A 19,996-nucleotide genomic window follows, 5' to 3' on the forward strand; every position below is an offset into this window, starting at 1 on the left:
AGAAGGCGGCAAACAGAGAAAGACAATGGAAAGGAAAAGGTAGGAGACACAGAAAAGAGGGGAAGACACATGAAGCACGAGTAAGAGATAGAGACAAGGTGGGACATGACTGCGCTGCCCTGGTGCGTAGTCCAGCTGTGTGCAGACAGACACTAAGTCACTGCCACGGCAAGATCCTGCGACACCGTGGGTGGATCTAGATGGGCATCGTCCCTCCCACTGGCGAAGGCCTGGGATGTGTGTGTGGCATGATGGCGGGGCGGGAGGGGGGGGGATATCAAAGAGCCATCCTTAGGCGGCACTGCGAGGGCCCCCACCGAACAGGGGCTTCACCGCCAGACAAGCACGTAGAGGCCGGCATCCAGGGCTCTCCCTGCTACTGCCAAACAACCAGCCTGCAAGGCCCAGCAAGACTGAAATAGAACCGGGGGAGGAGCCCGCTATAAATAGACGGAGCATGCTCGGGGAATAAGGATTGTTCATGCAAACAGGCAGCGAGAGAGAGGGAGAGTCTGTGTGTGTGTGCGTGTGTGTGTGTGTGTGTGAGAGAGAGAGTGTGAGACACAGGCGAGAACGGTAGAGACGAGCGGGGTAGGTAAGAGGCGAGACAGAGAGAAGAGAAAGGCATCGGAGAGAGGCCCTTCCAGAAGGAGAGAAGAGGAGGAAGAGATTCCGACCGGGTAGAGATGGGAAAAGGGTAAAATAAACAAACAAGAACGTTGCTCACAAGCAGAAGATATGGAAATGTGTGCCAGGGGACTGCTTAAATAAGATGCTTTGTATGTGTAAATGTATGTGCTGTTTCGAAATGGAATCAAACGTGGACAGAAGGAAATGAGTGTGTACACAGCTCCAACAAGCCGGAGGGAAGAGAGGGGAGGGGGGAGGAGAAATGCGACACGGCGGGAAGGGGAGGGGGCGGAGCGGGTCAAATCAACAAACAAGCCGGAGGGAAGAGAGGGGAGGGGGGAGGAGAAATGCGACACGGCGGGAAGGGGAGGGGGCGGAACAGGGGAGGGGGCGGAACGGGGGAGGGGGCGGAGAGGGGACATGCACGCGCCCGTGACTTTTAAGGTCAATGCGCATGCGCATAAGCTTAATGCGCATGCGCATTGACCTTAAAAGTCACGGGCACTGCAAGGAATCGCCACGATTCCTTGCAGTGCAGATAAAGTGTGGATAACTCGCAATACTCTCGCCTTGCTCGATGCGCATGCGCATCGACAGGCGAGACCTAAAACTTTACAAATGTAAATACTACTACCGTGTTTTGTTTTAAAAACCTTTATTGTGAAAATGTCAGTATACAAATACGGGCCTATAACCACGTGGGCCGGCCACGGAGCAAACTGAAATCGTATATGATGAGGAGACATTTACACTGTAGAAGAACGTAACGAGCGGGCCATTAGGTGACAAGAACAAAGGTGTCTAACAGTTGCGGAATCGGTGGACGTACATTTTGTAATTAAAATACGACAGGGCCACTTACAATAACATTTTCTAGATATACATTTGCGGGCAAGGAGTTACGAGTCCCATTTATACCGGGGCCATTTTGGGCGAGGCCGGGCAGGTCCAAGATAAAGTCAAAATGTCTCCACCAACCATCGGCCAGACCAGAACCCCTTTCGGCCCTTTATGCTACAAGATGGTGTCTTCCATTCAGAAAATATTGGTGGCAGCATTTTGAAAGGAAACAGAAACAGCCGTTCTCGAGTTTCACATTGTTACATTTAGGAAGAATGTTGAAGAGTAGTATGTGGAAAATCTGAAGCCATTTTTCTACAAACTCTCAATCAGACTTGGATGGAAAAAAAAAACCTGAAGAATGTACAAACTGAAAACCAATTTTTGTCTGTATAGCACCAACAGTAACGCTTGAGTCAGCTTTGTGTCAAGCCGCCATTTTCATTCAATCAATAGCGTCCCCCTGCACACATTCAGGGACCTGGTCGTGTCTTCAGATGAAACGCATTGTAGGAAAAGAAGCAGAAAGGAAAAGGCAAAAAGTTCCGCCGGACCTAGTGAAGCTGCAGCAGGTGCAAATAAGCTTCAGACAGTCTTACAAGCACTGCTCAGAACTCTCAACTGAGGCACTCAACATCCAGGACTTGCCATTCGGATCTTGGCGCCTTGTATTTTTGTTTTGTTTTTGATGGAGGGGAAACAACAAAAAACAGGCATTGAAAAAGGCTCAACAGTGCAGGGCGCCTTGTGCTGGTTCCGACCTATTCACACATCGGTCCACTACTGACATCACCTCATAAACCAACGGGGCACCCCACGCCGACTTTCGGCGCAGCATTGTAGGATGGCCACACCAGTGCGGCAATTTGCTGGACACCACCTCGGTGCCATCCAGATCTCGGCGCGTTCGACTCACTGTACCGCAACAGTGACCGCAACTCAGCTGGACACGCCGTCTTTCGGCGCAGCATTGTAGGATGGCCACACCAGTGCGGCAATTTGCTGGACACCACCTCGGTGCCATCCGGATCTCGGCGCGTTCGAGTCACTGTACCGCAACAGTGACCGCAATTCAGCTGGACACGCCGTCTTTCGGCGCAGCATTGTAGGATGGCCACACCAGTGCGGCAATTTGCTGGACACCACCTCGGTGCCATCCGGATCTCGGCGCGTTCGAGTCACTGTACCGCAACAGTGACCGCAATTCAGCTGGACACGCCGTCTTTCGGCGCAGCATTGTAGGATGGCCACACCAGTGCGGCAATTTGCTGGACACCACCTCGGTGCCATCCGCATCTCGGCGCGTTCGAGTCACTGTACCGCAACAGTGACCGCAACTCAGCTGGACACGCCGTCTTTCGGCGCAGCATTGTAGGATGGCCACACCAGTGCGGCAATTTGCTGGACACCACCTCGGTACCATCCGGATCTCGGCCCGTTGTGCTGCCTTCGGCCTATTCGCACATCGGTCCGCTACTGACGCCGCCTCACGTGCCAACGGATTTTCTACGCTTTTTGTAGCCCTATGCCGCATAACAGGTCATGTGACTTGTTTATAAAACTTTTCATTGGTTCATTTTACTTTTGGTTTCCTAAAGATGGAAGGCTTGGTCATATGACCTAAAAATAACACTTTTCATTGGTTTAGAACATTTTTTTTTCCCAAACGATGAAAGCCTCACCTTGTTTCTGGATCATTCAGACTGAAGCTGGCGTCAGCATGAGAGCACCACCATCTCGTGGCTCCGTCGTGGTCATTCCGCGAGCAATCATGGCAGCCGCTCCCCACCGGAAGCCTGCGGGAGTCGGGGGCCCCCAAGACTTTTATACAATCTTCACGGCTGAGGGGACGCTTTTCGAGAATGGAACCCAAGCCCTAGCAGGCAAGCGTCCGAGTTCCAAAGTGTCCCAGGACCATTTCAGTGGACCAGGCCTAAAACCGAGGAGCTGTCCGCCATTTTAAGAGCCATGTGACAGCCGCCTATCGCTGCACTGCAAGAGTGGGAGCAACTCAACAACATGGTGAGCGAGACGCTGTGGCCGCAAGAGCGAGCGCAACTCAGCTAGATGGCCGCCACCTGGGGAGGCCCGTTCACGCCGGCTCTCCCACGCCCCCCCCCCCGGGCCGCCGCACGCCAATTTTCGGAGCAGCATTGTAGGATACCAAAACCAGTGCGGCAGTTTACTGGACATCACCTGGGTGCCTGTCGTACATGTTGTGTCAGCCATGTGACACTGGACACAGACCGCTACTGACGAGGCCTCCCCCCGCACCACCCGGGACGCCCCACGCTGTTTTTCTGTGCTGCATTGTAGGATCCCTAAACCAGTGCGGCACCCAGGCGACATCACCTGGGTGCCGTCCAGAACTCTGCACGTTGTGCTGCCTTGGGACTATTCGCACAAAAGACAGCTTCTAACCATTGTTGCTTTTTGTATTGAGAAATGTTTAAATGTTTTTAGTTTTTGTTCCGTTCGTTAAAGTTAGTAGTTAATAAAGTTTTATAACCTTACTTTGTTGGAGTGTTATCTATTTTTTTAAAAACGGGTGAATGGGGCCTTGAATCGGGTTATTGTCATGTGTGGGCTTTGGAAGTGTGCTGCTGCAGGATCGGACATTTCAAACTCAAATGCACGTTCTTTTTCTTACCTTTCCGAAGCATGGAGCGCAATAGCAGGCAGAGAAAGGGTGATGCACGTGTTGAACACTACCTGACCTGGCAAGTTGCTGGCAGTGCCCCCCCGCCCGCTCCTGAAAGAGGGCACACACACACCGCCGCCCCGAGTACTTCACAAATCTTTAAAAGACCATGCGCTTGTTCATGAGGCTTAAATGGTTTATCACCTCTTCTAGAACCCCTGCATCGACCCTCTGACGTTTCATGGAAAAATTACCATGTAACACAATACCAAGCCCTGTCAGCTGAAACCCCCAAGGAATCGTGGGGCATATTATCAAGGGGGTTTATCTCCGCTTTTTTGGCTTTAAAAACCATGAAAGCGGAGATAAAATTATTTCCCTATTACCAAGCTGTCGCTAACACCAGTTAGTGACAGCTAAAAGGAGATAGCGACCATCTTGGGCCCCACTTTGCATGTCAGTGATACTTATCACTAATGACATGCAAAGTGGCGTGCCAAGATGTTAGCGACTGGAAACAGTCCCTAACATCGCTACCTTCTATTACCAACTTTTGGAGATATTCGCGCTAAGCGCGAATATCTCCAAAATCTAACACCTGCCCTGAGCAGTTCTTAGCCATGTTATCCAATGGGAGGTGGATAACATGGCTAAGAGCATTAGATCGATAATACATGAATATCGCTGACTTTTCACCTGCCCTGAGCAGTTCTTAGCCATGTTATCCAATGGGAGGTGGATAACATGGCTAAGAGCATTAGATCGATAATACATGAATATCGCTGACTTTTCTGCGATAATAGCAAGGTTTATCTGCGATAAAAATCGCCGATGTGCGGCGATAATTTTTGTCTCTAAACAAGTTAGAGACAAAAATTATCGCTAGTTGTTCGTAATATGCCCCCGGGTTTTTGCTTGCAGAATTCGGGAGGCGGGAGACTAGCACTGAAATCAGTACTCACACGCCTGAATCAGGAGGATTGGCATGTCTGAATTCTCTACAGCTGGGGCCATAAACTACATCTGCAGGGTTAGGTGATAGCCTGGGACCAGCCTGGCATCTAAAATGGCTGCCGTGCACGACAAAATTGTGGCATTCGAAAAAAGGCAAGATGGCGCAGCCGCTGGAAGAGATGTATCAACATATATCAGCCTCCTCAGCCACCCTCAGGAAATATAGGAGATTAGGATACGTCTCCCGCACCCCCTTATACCTAGTACTTTAATTAACGAAGCACAAAATGGCGAATTCCCGTTTCGCTACCAGTTTGCGGCCCAGTTCGCGGCCCGTGAAGCGCTTCTACCGTGAAAAATAATTTTTTTTTATTTTGCCCACGGGACCCTTTAATAACCCCAACAACATTCCTAGGGGGTCAAGAGGGGGATACCTTGCCCCCTTTCATTAAATTCCCCCTTAGTTTTTCACCTTTTCTTCTCTCTCGATCCTACCGAGAGACAAGATGGCGGCCGCTCCGGACTGTCACGCAGCAAAAAAAAAAAAAAGCTCACGCACAGCCGCTGGAAGAGATGTATCAACATATATCAGCCTCCTCAGCCACCCTCAGGAAACATAGGGGATTAGGATACGTCTCCCGCACCCACTTATAACTAGTAATTTAATTAACGAAGCACAAAATGGCGAATTCCCGTTTCGCTACCAGTTCGCGGCCGCGCTTCTACCGTGAAAAATCATTTTTTTTTTATTTTCCCCACTGGACCCTTTAATAACACCAACAACATTCCTAGGGGGTCAAGAGGGGGATACCTTGCCCCCTTTCATTAAATTCCCCTTTCGTTTTCCACCTCTTCTACTCTCTCGATCCTACCGAGAGACAAGATGGCGTCCGCTCCGGACTGTTTAGAATGTTGACAGACACCGGAGAGCCAATCAGCTTTCTGCGCGCAAAGTTCCGATAAGCGAAAAGTAAGCGGACCGGATCGCTGCCCAGAGCGCTGTTACAGATATATATCTTGGTTTGAACGTTAATTTCTCAAAAACTACTGGAGCACATATATTGAGACCTAGCAAAGGCACATCGGGCTAACAGTCCCTACAATTTTGCCAAGTTTCGTGCAAATCCATTCAGCCGTTCGAGCTAAAAGTGAGTCCAACCGCCCTATGGAAAAATGAATGGGAAAAACGCGTTTTGGGACCCCCCTTTTTTCTCAGCCCCCCCTTGACGAAACCCCACCAAATTTTCAGGGGCTGCTCAGAAACAAAATGTGCCATTTTCCTGAAAATTTCAGCCGATTCCGTCCACAAACGCCAAAGTTATTAGACATAGAATTTTCAAAAGTCCCATAGAGAAAAAATTCTAACTATATATACCTACTGGCGATAGCCAGTAGGTAATATATATATATATATATATATATATTGCCCCACTTTGACACACCAGCCAATGGTACTCTTTTTATCAACTTCATATAGATGAAAACCTCAATTGCCCTCACACGATTCGAATCTGTCACCTGTAATGACATTGATCAAATCAAACCATTACTGGAGGCATCAACTACCTCTATATGGCTGGAGAGATTCAGCAGGGCTTTTTTTTAAAGCGTTGGAGAAATTGTTCTGGATAATTCTGGTGAAAGCCTGGGTGGGTTATTTGGGTGTACTGCAGTATTTGTAATGAAAGACTGTCTAATGGGACGCAAAAAAGGCTTTGTAGTTGTCAGTCCATTTTAAAGAACAAGCATTTGCAATGCAATAGGTCTTGCAGTTGTGAGAGTTTGAGCTATTGGCATTGTAAATGGCAATGACTTTTTTATTACATGTTGGTTTTTAAAACATAAATAAAAGGCATTGTCATTTACAATGCCAATAGCTTAAACTCTCGCAAATGCGAGACCTATTGCATTGCAAATGCTTTTGTTGTTTCTCTTGAGGTAATGGAAGCTGGGGCTGATGGTCATTGGGTTGCCTTCCGGCTAAAAGGAAGACCTTTGTTTTGCAGATACTTATTTTTCTTGTTTTGTACCTGTAAATTGTATGTAATCACTAGAATGTGGCAATGGACAGTGTAACTTAAAAGTGTACCTCAATATGGATATATGTTGCAACCTGTCGGCACGTGCAATAACAGAAACACTTTTATGGTATTATCTACGTCTATTGTGTTCCTTCGACCTATCTCTTTTGTTGTATTGCTGTGATGGTCAGAACCAAGTTGTTTGTGGGGGAATCTCCCGCAAGACAAACGTAGACAGTTATTTTGACGATACAGGTCTTACCCTTTCCTGAGTGCTATACAAAATCATAAAATACACACCATCAAATGAATCAACCTGCACGCATGACGCTTTGTGCCACAAATGCAGCTGAGAACCAGCACAAAGCCCCTTCCTAATATTGATAAGCTCTTCCAAGCGGCCAACTGCAATTACCACTCTGAGGTGCTGACCCTTCTCTCCAGGCAGCAATCACAACATCCGGTGAGTACCAGCGCTCCTGCCACGGGTGTTTGGAAATATGGCGCTGAGCCTTGCAGTTCCAGGCCGGTGGCACGCTCTGAGCCTGATTGAGAGGCATATAGTGCATCATGTACAAAGGAGGTGCACAAAAACCTCTTTCCATTGGGAATTCCCATTTCTGATTCACCTAATCAGTATTGGTAGAATTGTATATTTTACTATTTCCCTTGCGAATGTGGAAATTTCTTGGCAGTGGCATAGTGTCAGATTATCTAAGTTGGGGTTAGCGTGGCATGCTGAAAAACTAGATCAACACTGACAAACATACACGTTTATGGTATTCACAGAGATTTTACAGATAATTTCCCATCATCGCAAGGCTGTGGTATATGAGTTTGGTAGCACCCACCTTTGCTGCACGTACACAGACTGGCAGCGAAGCCCTCAGGGCACTCTCCCCCGGCTGCAGAATCAAGACCCTCTGGCACCTTTCACGTCTCCCGACAGTAGCACCCCTCTGCAGGCCCACCCACCTTTGCATGTACATATGGAGCAAACACTTGGAGCATCCTAATAGGGCAAATGTTGCCCGACTGGCAGCAAAGCACCCCGTCGCCGTCCCACTTGCACACACACTGTAGAATCGGGACCCAATGATACCTTTTATGTGCACAGTGGAATACATGTACACTGACTTCCATCGGAGCCCTGTGTACGCAGATTTGCACGCACACGGGGCCTGGGATCGAGGGCTGGTGCCCACTCTCTCAGGTCTGGTATGGTAATGCTACCGCGGGTGACAAACAGTCTCCTTTTCTCCCGCATTGGCAGCAGACATTTCCCGGGGACCCTCAGCACTCTTGGTGCTTGTTCTGACTTCTCCTCATTCCCCGCATGCAGACTCTACGGGGGTGGGGCTCCTCTCTCGCCACCCTGCCTGAACGTGCCTTGAGGGTGCACTGTTATGGCTTTTGTAGAGGCGAAGCTGTCCTCATTGGGATTCAGGTGAACTGGACCTAGTGCGGGCCAGAAACATCTTGGTGCACTCGAGGCGGGGCTTACTCCATCACATGCGGGTATCTTTATTATATACCGGCCGATCGCCAGAACGCGCTGCGGCAAGATCCCTGCTGACCGCCCATGTCAGGTCGTGCTGTGGGTAGATCATGCCCTAGTATCGCGTTTATGCCACTTGCTGACGTCGCAGTCAGCTGCTGGCAGCAGGCATGCTTGGTGCTGCTCGTCGGATCGTGGTTCCTCTCTGGTTATCAGCAGGTGTTAGATCCTTGCAGGCGCTGCCCGGGTGAGGAGCGAAGCAGCCCCTCCCGCCCGGCGTCGACGAGTCTTCCGTTTCCAGGCAACGGCCCCATCTGCACCAATCCCAGCGCGGCTCCTCGTCTGACGTCAGAGGAGCTGCGCTCGCGATATCTGAGACTCCCGAAGTTCCCGGCCTGCGGCGGTGCGCCGCTTCGAACAACGGGCAGATGACGGGCACACAGTGCTCCGCTGCAACCGCGCTTCAGTCACAGTCCAGCCCTCCTCAGCGCAGCCCTATCCCAGGCGGCGGCGGTGATTTCAAACAGCGCTCCTTCTGACACAGAGCTCCACAGTGCCTTCCCATGCGTAAGGGGAGAGGAGCCCGGTGAGGAGGGGTGAGGAGGAGGGGGGTGGACGTGCGTGTGTCTGTTTGAATGTGTCTGTGCGTGCGTCTGTCTATGTGCGTGTGTGTCTGTTTAAGGGGGATGCGTGTGTGTGTATGCAGTGTGTGTGTGCCTGTGTATGTGCGCATGCGTGAGTGTGGCTTTGTTTACGAATAGGAATATGAGGCACGGCGACGTGCGCGCTCCAGAGGTGAAATCTCGGCCAGAAAAAGCGCGTGGAACTCTGCTGTCCACATTCCCCCAAAAGTAACTACATAAGTTGTCTCGCCCTAGACAGCAAAGCTTTGCTTTGCTTTCGTCTAGGCGAGACCTAAAAATGGGTTTCGACCCCAAGGTAATCAAGATTAGTAAAAAGAGAGTCAAGTGTATGGCGGGCTGAATGTGTAGGGGAGGAGACTGTCTGTTAAAAACCCAGGATGTTCACCGAATCGAATTGTTGGTCATTAAGCTTTTAAGCATGATAATCATAAACTGGTCTGCTTTCATTACAAAAGGGTCAGTGAAATCAGCAACAGCAGAGTTCAAGCCGGTTTTGAGGCCTTGCAACCAAAATATAAGACTGCCAGCTAGTCTAAAGTGTAGTTAATTTAAGTGAAGGGCAAACATTACCCCTTAAAGGACAGGTGTAGTACAGTACTGAACAGGAGACATTACAGGTTACAAAAAAAACAGCAACTCTCCCAATGTGGTCATGGTGGTTGGCGCAAGAAACTGAATAGCCCAGCGGAATGGAGGTAGCTGGTGATGTAGAATCACTCAGTGAGGTTTCCAACAGAACCAAGATACCTTAACAATGAGTGGAAATAAAGTCAAAGATATCCGCTTAATGTATTGTAATGTACTGGACGAGTTCTTCCTGCATGAAATTACTTACTAGACTATATACTATACCACTATGCAGGTAGGCACTATGCCGACACACTGTAGGGCTAGGGAGATATGTAATATGGTGCTAGACACAGCACTCGCAGGGAACGATTGGGATCACGGTTTCTCGCTCACAGGTTACTGACAGCGAATTGTAACCTGCGAATCATTCATTTTAAGTTCCTTCAGCAACTCTACTATACACCCAAACAATTATAGAGGTATGGGTTAAGAGAATCAGACAATTGTAGAAGATGTAAGATGTAAGATGCAGGAAGCGGATTTTACACATTTGGCTTGGTTTGTGGGAGGGTGCATGATTTTTGGGAGCAGGTTAACAAGAACCTTTCTGTTATTGTAATGGAGCCAGTGGACTGCACACCACAGATGTGCTTATTGGGCCTAGCAGGGCATCGAAATCCGCAGAATAGCAGGTTGGTGCCGATTGCTCCGCTTCTGGCGAACAGGAAAGTGGCCCAATATTGGGATGGTAGAAATGCACCGCAACAGCAATAGTGGCTAGAAGACGTCATATACTGTACAGATCAACTGTCGTATTATGCTGAAGAACTTCCTATGCCATCTAGGCCAAAGGACTTTTGGGCCCCAATCACGTCCTACCTACTATCCACACATGAAACGAACTCGCCTGCTACAGCCATTAATGATTGTATCCTGGACATAGCTGAGTAGATATAGGTGTGTATGTAACTGCGTACACTGCTGAAGAACACTGATGTGTAATGTAACTATTGTGTTGTTTGGCTATGGGATGTACAAGCATGGTACTTATGGTTTATATGTGAACATGATGTTATCTTTATATAAGATTAAAAACTGTTTTTTTTAAATGTATTGTAATGTACTGGACATTGAGCAGAAAGCAATGCACAACATGGGAAATGGAGGTAATAAGTGTCCTGCAAGAAAGAAGGCAATGTAGGCCTTGTGACTGGATAAGTAGGTAGAAAAGCTACTGATGTAGCAGAATGTGGGCAGGACAATAGACTGTGAATGTGTAAATGCGTGCACAGTGTTTGCCTATTTTATTAAGTGTTACCAGCTCATCAGCTGTACAGCAGTATCAGGTCAATGAAGTAAAAGGACCAGTGGTCATGACGCTGGGCACGCCTTCTTCTGCCACCTATCCCATTAGAAGTCTTGTTCATGCCACCATATCCAGGTCTGTGACACCTTTCCTATCTCATACTTCTCCTCCTAATATCCAACCGGATTTCATTCTTGCTTCTGGCACTTTGTCCGTATTTCACTCTTGTTTCTGGCACTATATCCTTCTGTCAACAAAAACTCCCTGCTCTTCAGTCAATAAGCCCTGCTTCCTCCTGTCAACCATAATTATTGCCAGCTATTATGTTACCGGGCCTGTGCCTGCTACCTCTTCACCTATCCTCCTGTCACCTTACCTGATCTGCATCTCAAGTCCTTTCCTGTGACCTGTATTAGCAGAGGCGACCCTCAAAGGGGGACTTAAGGGCCGGTTCCATAAATACCGCTCGGGACCTGAAAAGTCTGGTCTGGGCCTCCACAGCACGCCCAATAACGAAGAAGGGAGACCCCTGCCCGCCCCTGGTCAAGGTTGAGCGCTAAAGGTGGCGCGAAAATCCCTGCCCAATAGGTGGGCTGGTGATGTTTTGATGTTGGGGGGACCGCCACATACTGGAAGGGGGCAAAGGGGGGGGGGGGGGCGTTATAAACACGCCACTGTCCCAGCCCAAGTTACTTTCAGAATCAGAGGACACACAAGGTAGCCGTTTGGAGCCTAACTTCAATAAGAGTCCCCACACAATCGAAGTAAAAACCAACAGGGAACTTTATGACCCCATAAAACGGCATGTATGATGGTCTGAACAAACTAAAAGGTATCAAAAGTATGGCAAGCAGATAACAGAACGTGACTGTGATGTGTCAAGAATGATTAATGACTGGTCAGCTGTCGCGAGTTATGACCGGTCACATGATTTGAGAGCCTGTCAAAATGATGTATGACCTGGTAAATGGAATGATTAATGACCCGTCACGTTGATGATTTATGAGCTTGTCAAAAAATGACATGGCCCCTGTGTAGTGTATTGATTGTCCGTCATATTGATTTATAACTGGAGTACTGTAATGCACATAAAAGGATGATGCAAGTATTTCATACCTGCTAATAGAATAAAATGCGTCCAACAACCACCACAAGAAAAAAGACGCGTTTTTAGAGAAATTTTATTGAGATACACGTGAGGACTTATGCATGTACAGTTTGAGTGGGCCCAGGGCGGGGGTTAACGGCCTCTACAAATTTCCACCCGTATACAGCCACCACCTGTGCCAGCTTGCCTTCTACTGACACTCCCCAACCCTTTGGTCAATAATCGCAGTGCCATTGGAATTATGTGAATCTGTGGCTGCTGAGTTTTCTGCTTAACTATGGATTTGACGCATCTGCCACTTAATCCATCATGAGCTGCATAATCTATAGATTTTAACAAAAAAATTGCTTCTAGCTCAATCGGATCACAAGTTAATAAAATCGTGCCAACATGTTTTCCTGTGCAGTGGACGGCACTTCATAAAAGTTGACTGGTCATCTTTAAGTTCTTTATGACAGCATTTGGTTGTCAAACTGGTACTGAGACAAAATATTTGCCCAGATAGTGCTAACGTGTAAAAAAAACAAATAATTAAGCAATACTATCAAATACGTGTGCAGTACGCTGCATATTTTCCCTTTTCTTGCCATATCCTGTAGTCTTGCTACATACATTTAATGTCCCGACTTGTGCCGCAGCCCAAGTCACCTACCCACTGCTGCTGCTGACTCCTGTTAACCCATTCTCACCTGTCCTCAATCTCTCCACTGCACCTCATGCTTATTTTACCAGTTCACATCCCTTTCTTATTTTGTGCACTTCTCTTCCCATCAATCAACTGGAACATTCATTCCTTGTGTAATGTCACAGTTCTGCTGTCACTCACTCACCATCCAGCCACCCCCACTTCCATCCCCTTCCGTAAACATCCTGCTCACAAAATTCATAACTGGCCCCTGCTATTACTCAGCCCCCGTTAACATCCGTCTTGTCACACAGCCAAACTCATTTCCCTGCTCTCGTACCATTCGACCCATCTTTTTAATGTGGTCTCCAAGATGGCTCAGTAACTTGAACACTTGGAGCCAACATCTTCGTAATTTGCATGTCACAAGTCTGTATCCCTGTAAGGCCAACTCAATATAGTGAAAAAAACGATGGATTTAGGCCCAGATCCGTGTACTGGGGTGAATGTAAGACATTGATCTACATTCTGTCCATCAAATTGTTTTTTGTAATTTTCTCCCTGAGTGTACTGGGGTAGCTCAGACGTGGGTCCCAGAGCCTCCACACCACTGGAGTCAAGCTAGCCGGGCTGATGAGAGGTGTTACCTCGAAACCGGTCCGGTCCTCGGATGCTGGATTCCGGTCTGGGAAAGATATGGCTGTGTAGTTCGGACTGGACTGTTCCCATGGGGCACAGGGTCAGAGCTGATTTGCATAAAGCCATTATCTAACCCAGGGTGGTGTGGAGTGCAAAAAACGATGGATTTAGGCCCAGATCCGTGTACTGGGGTGAATGTAAGACATTGATCTACATTCTGTCCATCAAATTGTTTTTTGTAACCAACTCCATATAGTAACCTTTTGCGATAACAACACTAAATAGCATAAAAGAGAATAATAGTGATGCCTGTTATTACAACACTTTCTAATGACCTACGTGTGGTTTTTAGGCACCTGATTTAAAATAAAAAAAATTATCATTGAAATTTTTGTCAACTTTTCAGGTTAACTTTAATCACATATCCACCACTAACCCGGCCCAGTTATCCATCATTACCCAACCCAGCTGTCACACACGATTAGTGCTGTATTCTGGGTGTGATGAGCAATTCAGTTCTATTCAACAACTGGTATGTTCTAAAGTAGAGAGAATGTTCGTTGAGGCAGTTGCTCACAGGTTCTAGCCCTTGCTGGTCGCTGCTTTCCAACTTGCCAAATAAAGCAACTTTGCTGGCTTCCTCTATCACTACAGGGTGCGGACCCTCACAAATAGCACACATTTCCCCCCTTACTTTCTCTGAATCACCCTTACGTACAAAGTTTAGGGAGTGACATATGCTGCAATTGCCCTCATATTATGCCCTCGATACGAAACGTTTGACAAATGTTACTTTGACCCTTACATTGATCCCATATTACACTCTTAAATGAACAATTTCTAATCAAGCAACCATTGATGAGGTTTTGAATAACTTGGATTGAAAAAGAATCCGGAGATTCTGACATGCTCTTAAAATGGGGAGCACTATTGGTGGGCTGCATCACTCTCCTAAATGGGACATTGAGGGACATTATTTAATGCTACCTGACAAAAAGAACATAGTGTGTTACTGGTTTAGATAAAAGGTTAAGGATGATCAAAAGTATACACATATTATGGCTACCTAATGAAAAATACGTTTGGCAGAAGATCAAATACACATCAGCTCTACAGGCAAAGTAGAAATTTGGAGGTACAAGCCAGGATAAAGAGCATATAGCTTCACAGTTGGCAACCACACCGATTTATGAAGTAAGCTATTGCTTTTACACCATCATTTCTTCTGATCTGAATCCCTTTTTATGTCATTTCTTGTGATATTGCTTTAATGTCAGAATATTAATAGCAAAAAAAAAGTCTGACAGATACTGGGAAATAAAAATGTTTTTCTTATTTAAAAACAAAAAGTGTCCCTTAGATGTACCTTTTTCTATTATTAACTCCAATACAGTGATATTTTTAACAATTACAGCATGAATGGCAGTGGCAAAAAACACGCCGCTCAGCACCTCCGTACTGTTTACCAAAAGTCTAATGTAAAGATCCGTAAATGGGCGTGCTCAATGTATAACACTGTGCCACTCACCAGTGTTCCTTTGTGTGGAGAAGACTTTTCCCCCATACACGTAATAACACTTTATTGATTACAGAGCACAACCGCTATTCAGTTTCACAACTGACCTTGTTGTCCGTTATTTTAATAAACATGAACACCATTCTCCGTTTGAAGTAAGACGCGTTTTTCACATGCCCGGCTCTGTACAGCCAGAACCCTGATGCTGTACCACCATTCTTACCAATGAAGTTTGGGGCTCGTTCTACTACAAAACGAGCACTTCTGTATTTTTGACTTTCCACACACCACAAGAACAGATACTTGAAAATTGGACAGACTGAACTTTATTTAAATTTTTTAAATGCGCCAACTACATTTATTACTCTCAACTTTGAAAAGGGTTTCAAGTCTCAACTTGCAGCTAAAAAAACATAAGTATCTGGCTCACCGCTACTGCCGTGGTATATCCCGTACTATTGAGGGATTCCGAGGACTCACGCTCTGATTCGTTCATCTGCTATAAAAGCCTTGAAAAAGTCATCCACACAACGAAACATGGGTCGGCTGTCTGCAACAACATTCACTCCGGGTCAACACAATCAAGAATATACATGTTTTCTTGTTCTTTTGTACATGGATGATTAACATCATTATTGTATACACTGAATGGTGTTCGTGTTTATTAAAATAACTGACAAGGTCAGTTATGAAACTGAATAGCGGTTGTGCTCTGTATTCAATAAATTGTTATTACGGTGATATTTTTGTAGAAGAGGTTTAAGGGCACAATATTTCTGTCAGACAATATTTATAACAATACTACTGGATCACTATAATGTACCTTAATGTCACTCATGTTTTTTTTGTCTTCCGATTATTGCTCTTGACTTCAATGGCATGATACGCTCTCCTGACAATGTAATGGGCCCCACATTTCAGATTAGTAGAAAAGTCAAAAGCAACAAAAATGCCATTACGAACATGCCAATATCTATCAGGACCGTAAAAGTGCTGCTCCAATTTAGTTGAGTTGAAGACACATCTCTTGAAAGAACACTACACCACAATCCTGTAACATTTCACTAACGAGCTACCTTTTTTATCATTTGGTAACTGTGGCATCTCTTGACCCTGTGCAGCACTCTGCTGCATTTTTGACTAGGTCCACATTACACAAAATACCAGATAGAACCAAGCAAGCATCTAAATGTTATTCAAGCAGCAACGTTTTACTGAATTCCTGCATGATAGATCGAATATAATTTATTTTTTTAATTAACAATATTGACTTTGCCATTGCCACCATCACAAAATAAGTTATTGACCACGGTTTTTGGTATTAAAATTGGAATTTCTGTAATCACAAAAGGGTTTCCTATTATTGCAAAATGGTTTTGTTTGGAATAATGAAATCAGATTCAGCACCCAAAGGGTCTTCCTGGCATCACAATAAATCCTCCTGCTATCAAATGCACCTCTCTGACATCACAACAGGTCTTTCTCATATAACAATAGTTTATAAAAGCACTAGGCAGCTTTATTCCATCAAAATAAGGCTTCTGCACTTACTAATAGAACATCATGACATTACAAAACGCAGTATGACATCACAAAAGTGCTGACACAACAATATGGTTTGATGGCATAATATGAATTTGTGCCTGCACAAAAAGCCTTAGTACAACAGTGGGACATCTTGACATGCCAAAAGGAACGTCATAACAACAACACAACGATTTCTGACTTGACATGGGGTTTGTGACACCAGAGAAGGACCGTCTGCATCCATACTCAGACTTTCTAGCAATAAAACAACATTTGTTGGCATGACAATAGGACATCCTACCATCACAATAACGCCTTCTACCAGCGCCGGTAAGGGGGCTCCTTGAATCCACAGAATGCCTCCCAATCGTTAGAAGGGGGCTTGCCGACTTTGCATTGAGGTCCACATTCTATGCCTCTCAAACCATAACTCAATGTTTTCTGGCTAAGCAAAGGCTGCTGACATTCACCTTCAGTCATTCGCGCACCAATGGTTATCGTCCCTCGTTTTAACTCCATATTTTTAGCTCTCGCCTGTGACAGCGCATGCACTGTCTATTCGAGACATTTAGTAAATGACATTTAAAAGTGCCACCAGAGGCTTTTCCTGGCCTACAGCTTGCGTTCACGAGCTCATGCACAGCTGCCATCTGCGTTTTTATTGCGGTAATCAGGTTCCTCTGCTTGCACTACCCCCTACCTTTTCCCCCTCCCTCTTCGTCAGTTTCATTTGTGTCTTCTATCACTGTGAATGCTCCTGCTTCCACCAGGCACACACACCATCAGCTGTCAGTGCACGCTTTTACCAGGCACACACACCACCAGCCTTCAATGCACGCTTCCAATAGGCACACACACTACCAGCCGTCGGTGCTCGCTTCCACCAGGCACACACCACCAGCCGTCAGTGCATGCTTTCACCAGGCACACGCACCACCAGGCATCAGTGCACGCTTCCACCAGGCACACACACCACCAGGCATCAGTGCACGCTTCCACCAGGCACACACACCACCAGCAGTCAGTGCACATTTTCACTGGGCACACACACCACCAGCCGTCAGTGCACGCTTCCACCAGGCACACACACCACCAGCCGTCAGTGCACGCTTCCACCAGGCACACACACCACCAGCCGTCAGTGCACGCTTCCACCAGACGCCAGTGCACGCTTCCACCCAGCACACACCACCACCCGTCAGTGCACGCTTCTGCCAGGCACACACATCACCAGCCGTCAGTACATGCTTCCACCAGGCACACACACCACCAGCCGTCAGTGCATGCTTCCACCGGGCACACACACCACCAGCCGTCAGTGCACGCTTCCACCGGGCACACACACCACCAGCCGTCAGTGCACGCTTCCACCGGGCATACACACCACCAGCCGTCAGTGCACACTTTCACCAGGCAACTCACACAACCAGCCGTCAGTGCAGCAGGCAGGCTTTTCTCAGAGGTTCTTGGTAAATATGTGTTCGATGCCTGGGAGGGAGTGCGTTGAGTTTTCTTAAACCATGCGGAGTATGCAGGTGCAGTGCATGAACTCCTGTGTGAGTGAATGACTGCTTCCTACAACCAGAATGGAAACAACGTTCAGGGCAATGAAAACAAGTTCATTTGATGCAAAGAACTGTTAACAAAAACCATGTCCAGCTATTGTATATCTGGCAACTTAAACAAAACAACAACGAAAAACGAGCAGGCATTGGCATAGCCAATAGGTCTCGCTTTTTGGACCCTATAAGTATTTAGTTATGCAGCAGAATATCCTTGGTGCAACAACACCAACTGTTGTTGCATGTTTAAACACTTATATGGTCCCAAATGCGAGACCTATTAGCTATGCCAATGCTTGTTTTTAAATCTAATTGTCATCGCACTCTGGAAGGATGAAAGCGTGAACTGGCGTGTCGTGATTCCAACTCATTAACTAGAGGTTGCAAAAAAAGTCATCATACGTGTTAACTCTCATGACTGTAGCACTCCTAACTTTGCTCTCACTTTTAGGAGAACTGCACCTTTTGGACGCTAAATAAATCCAGTTAAGTCAGTGTTTCCGGAGGATGCTGCAGGGCGCTATCATTCAAAGTTGCTTTAGGTTTCCCTGCTCTGCAAGATCCTCACATTAATTGCTTGGTTTTGGAATGGCAGGGGAATGCTAGTAAAAACGAGAGAAAGATAATTAACGGACAAAAATTGAAACCTTCTTACCACAATAAAGAAGCTGCGAAGCACTGCCTCTGTACATAGGTTCTGTTTTCGCACCAGATGTTAAATGCTGCGTTCCGCCTCTTGTGAGTGATGCTTTGGTAACCTGGCAGTATTGAATGCTCCAAATAATGGCAAAGCGTTGGACCAAAAAGTCCAAGACGTTAATTGCATTGGTCCAATGCATCCACAATCCCGCCTATTCCACAAAGCCCCACATTCTGGGTCCACGAGCTTTTAGAGGCGCTCTCCTTCGCCGGTGTATTCCAAATAAATCACACAGTGCAACCCGAAGGGGTCCTTCTCGTTAGGGAAAGACTGACTTGTTGCTGCCGCCAAGGATGCGAGATGAGTTGGGCCGCCGCTTGCAAACACAATACAGCTGGAGGAAGTCTCTCGCTGCAGACCGCCGGGTGTGTTAACCTTCTACCTCCCTCTACAGGCTTGCGGCAAGCTGGCCAGGCCAAGGCAGGTACACAGGGAGAGCGCGCTGAAAGCAAAATAGAGAAATAGAAATAGGACTAACACGAATGCTATTACAATGCGGTGCCATGGCGACCATCTTAGCCTAGTAGCCACCATAGAGCTGTGATAAAGAGCGACAGTACCGATGTACTTTTCACAGTTCGCCAGCAATGCCGAACAATCCATTTTATGGGTACTTGATTTTACATCTTGCTTAAGCTACCATTATACAAGTAGTGGACGTTCTATACAATATGATCTACTGCTTGCATGGGACATATTAAAGTCTTTTGTGCATGTTAATTGTTTTAGCATTTCGCCTCATCAGTGCTTTATTCTCAAAGACACTTTAATAACTCTTTCATTAAACCAAATTTGCCTATACCGCTTTCTGAACATTTTACAAATAGTGAAAGTGGTAATAACATGAAATTTGAGTTGCAGTTGATGGAGCGAGGTGCTGAGCAAAATTTTGTTCAAGCTCGCAAAGTTAAACTTCCATAATAAATAATCGTATTAATAAGTTTATGTATGAAATGTACTAATCAACCTAGATTAAAATACATACACGACACATGGGACTAATTCATATGTTTTATGTTGCAAATGCAAGTACATGAAAATAATAAATTAACCTTGTCTATTGTTTTGTCAACATAAAGGGCCTCATTAGGATGGAGGATTTTCCGCATCCTCCGCCGGCCCGGAGGATGCGGAAAATCTTCTGCGGACTCACCAAAGACCCGCCGCCGCATTAGGATGGCTGGTGGATCCTGGTTTCCGTCTGCAGCTTTTCCA

The 19,996-nt window shown here is 46.5% G+C and overlaps 1 protein-coding gene across 1 annotated transcript in view; it reads right to left on the minus strand.

Moving 5' to 3' along the window:
* The window catches only part of KCNAB2 (potassium voltage-gated channel subfamily A regulatory beta subunit 2), a 1,185,210-nt gene extending 1,166,046 nt beyond the window's left edge, over nt 1-19,164 (minus strand). Inside the window, exon 1 of the mRNA XM_086921729.1 lies at nt 18,737-19,164. The gene's annotated coding sequence lies outside the window, so the exon portion shown is untranslated. The remainder of the gene's footprint in view (nt 1-18,736) is intronic.
* Between the last annotated feature and the right edge of the window lie 832 nt (nt 19,165-19,996).

This window comes from Lissotriton vulgaris, chromosome 5, assembly GCF_964263255.1.
Source record: "Lissotriton vulgaris chromosome 5, aLisVul1.2, whole genome shotgun sequence".
Lineage (NCBI taxonomy): Eukaryota > Metazoa > Chordata > Amphibia > Caudata > Salamandridae > Lissotriton > Lissotriton vulgaris.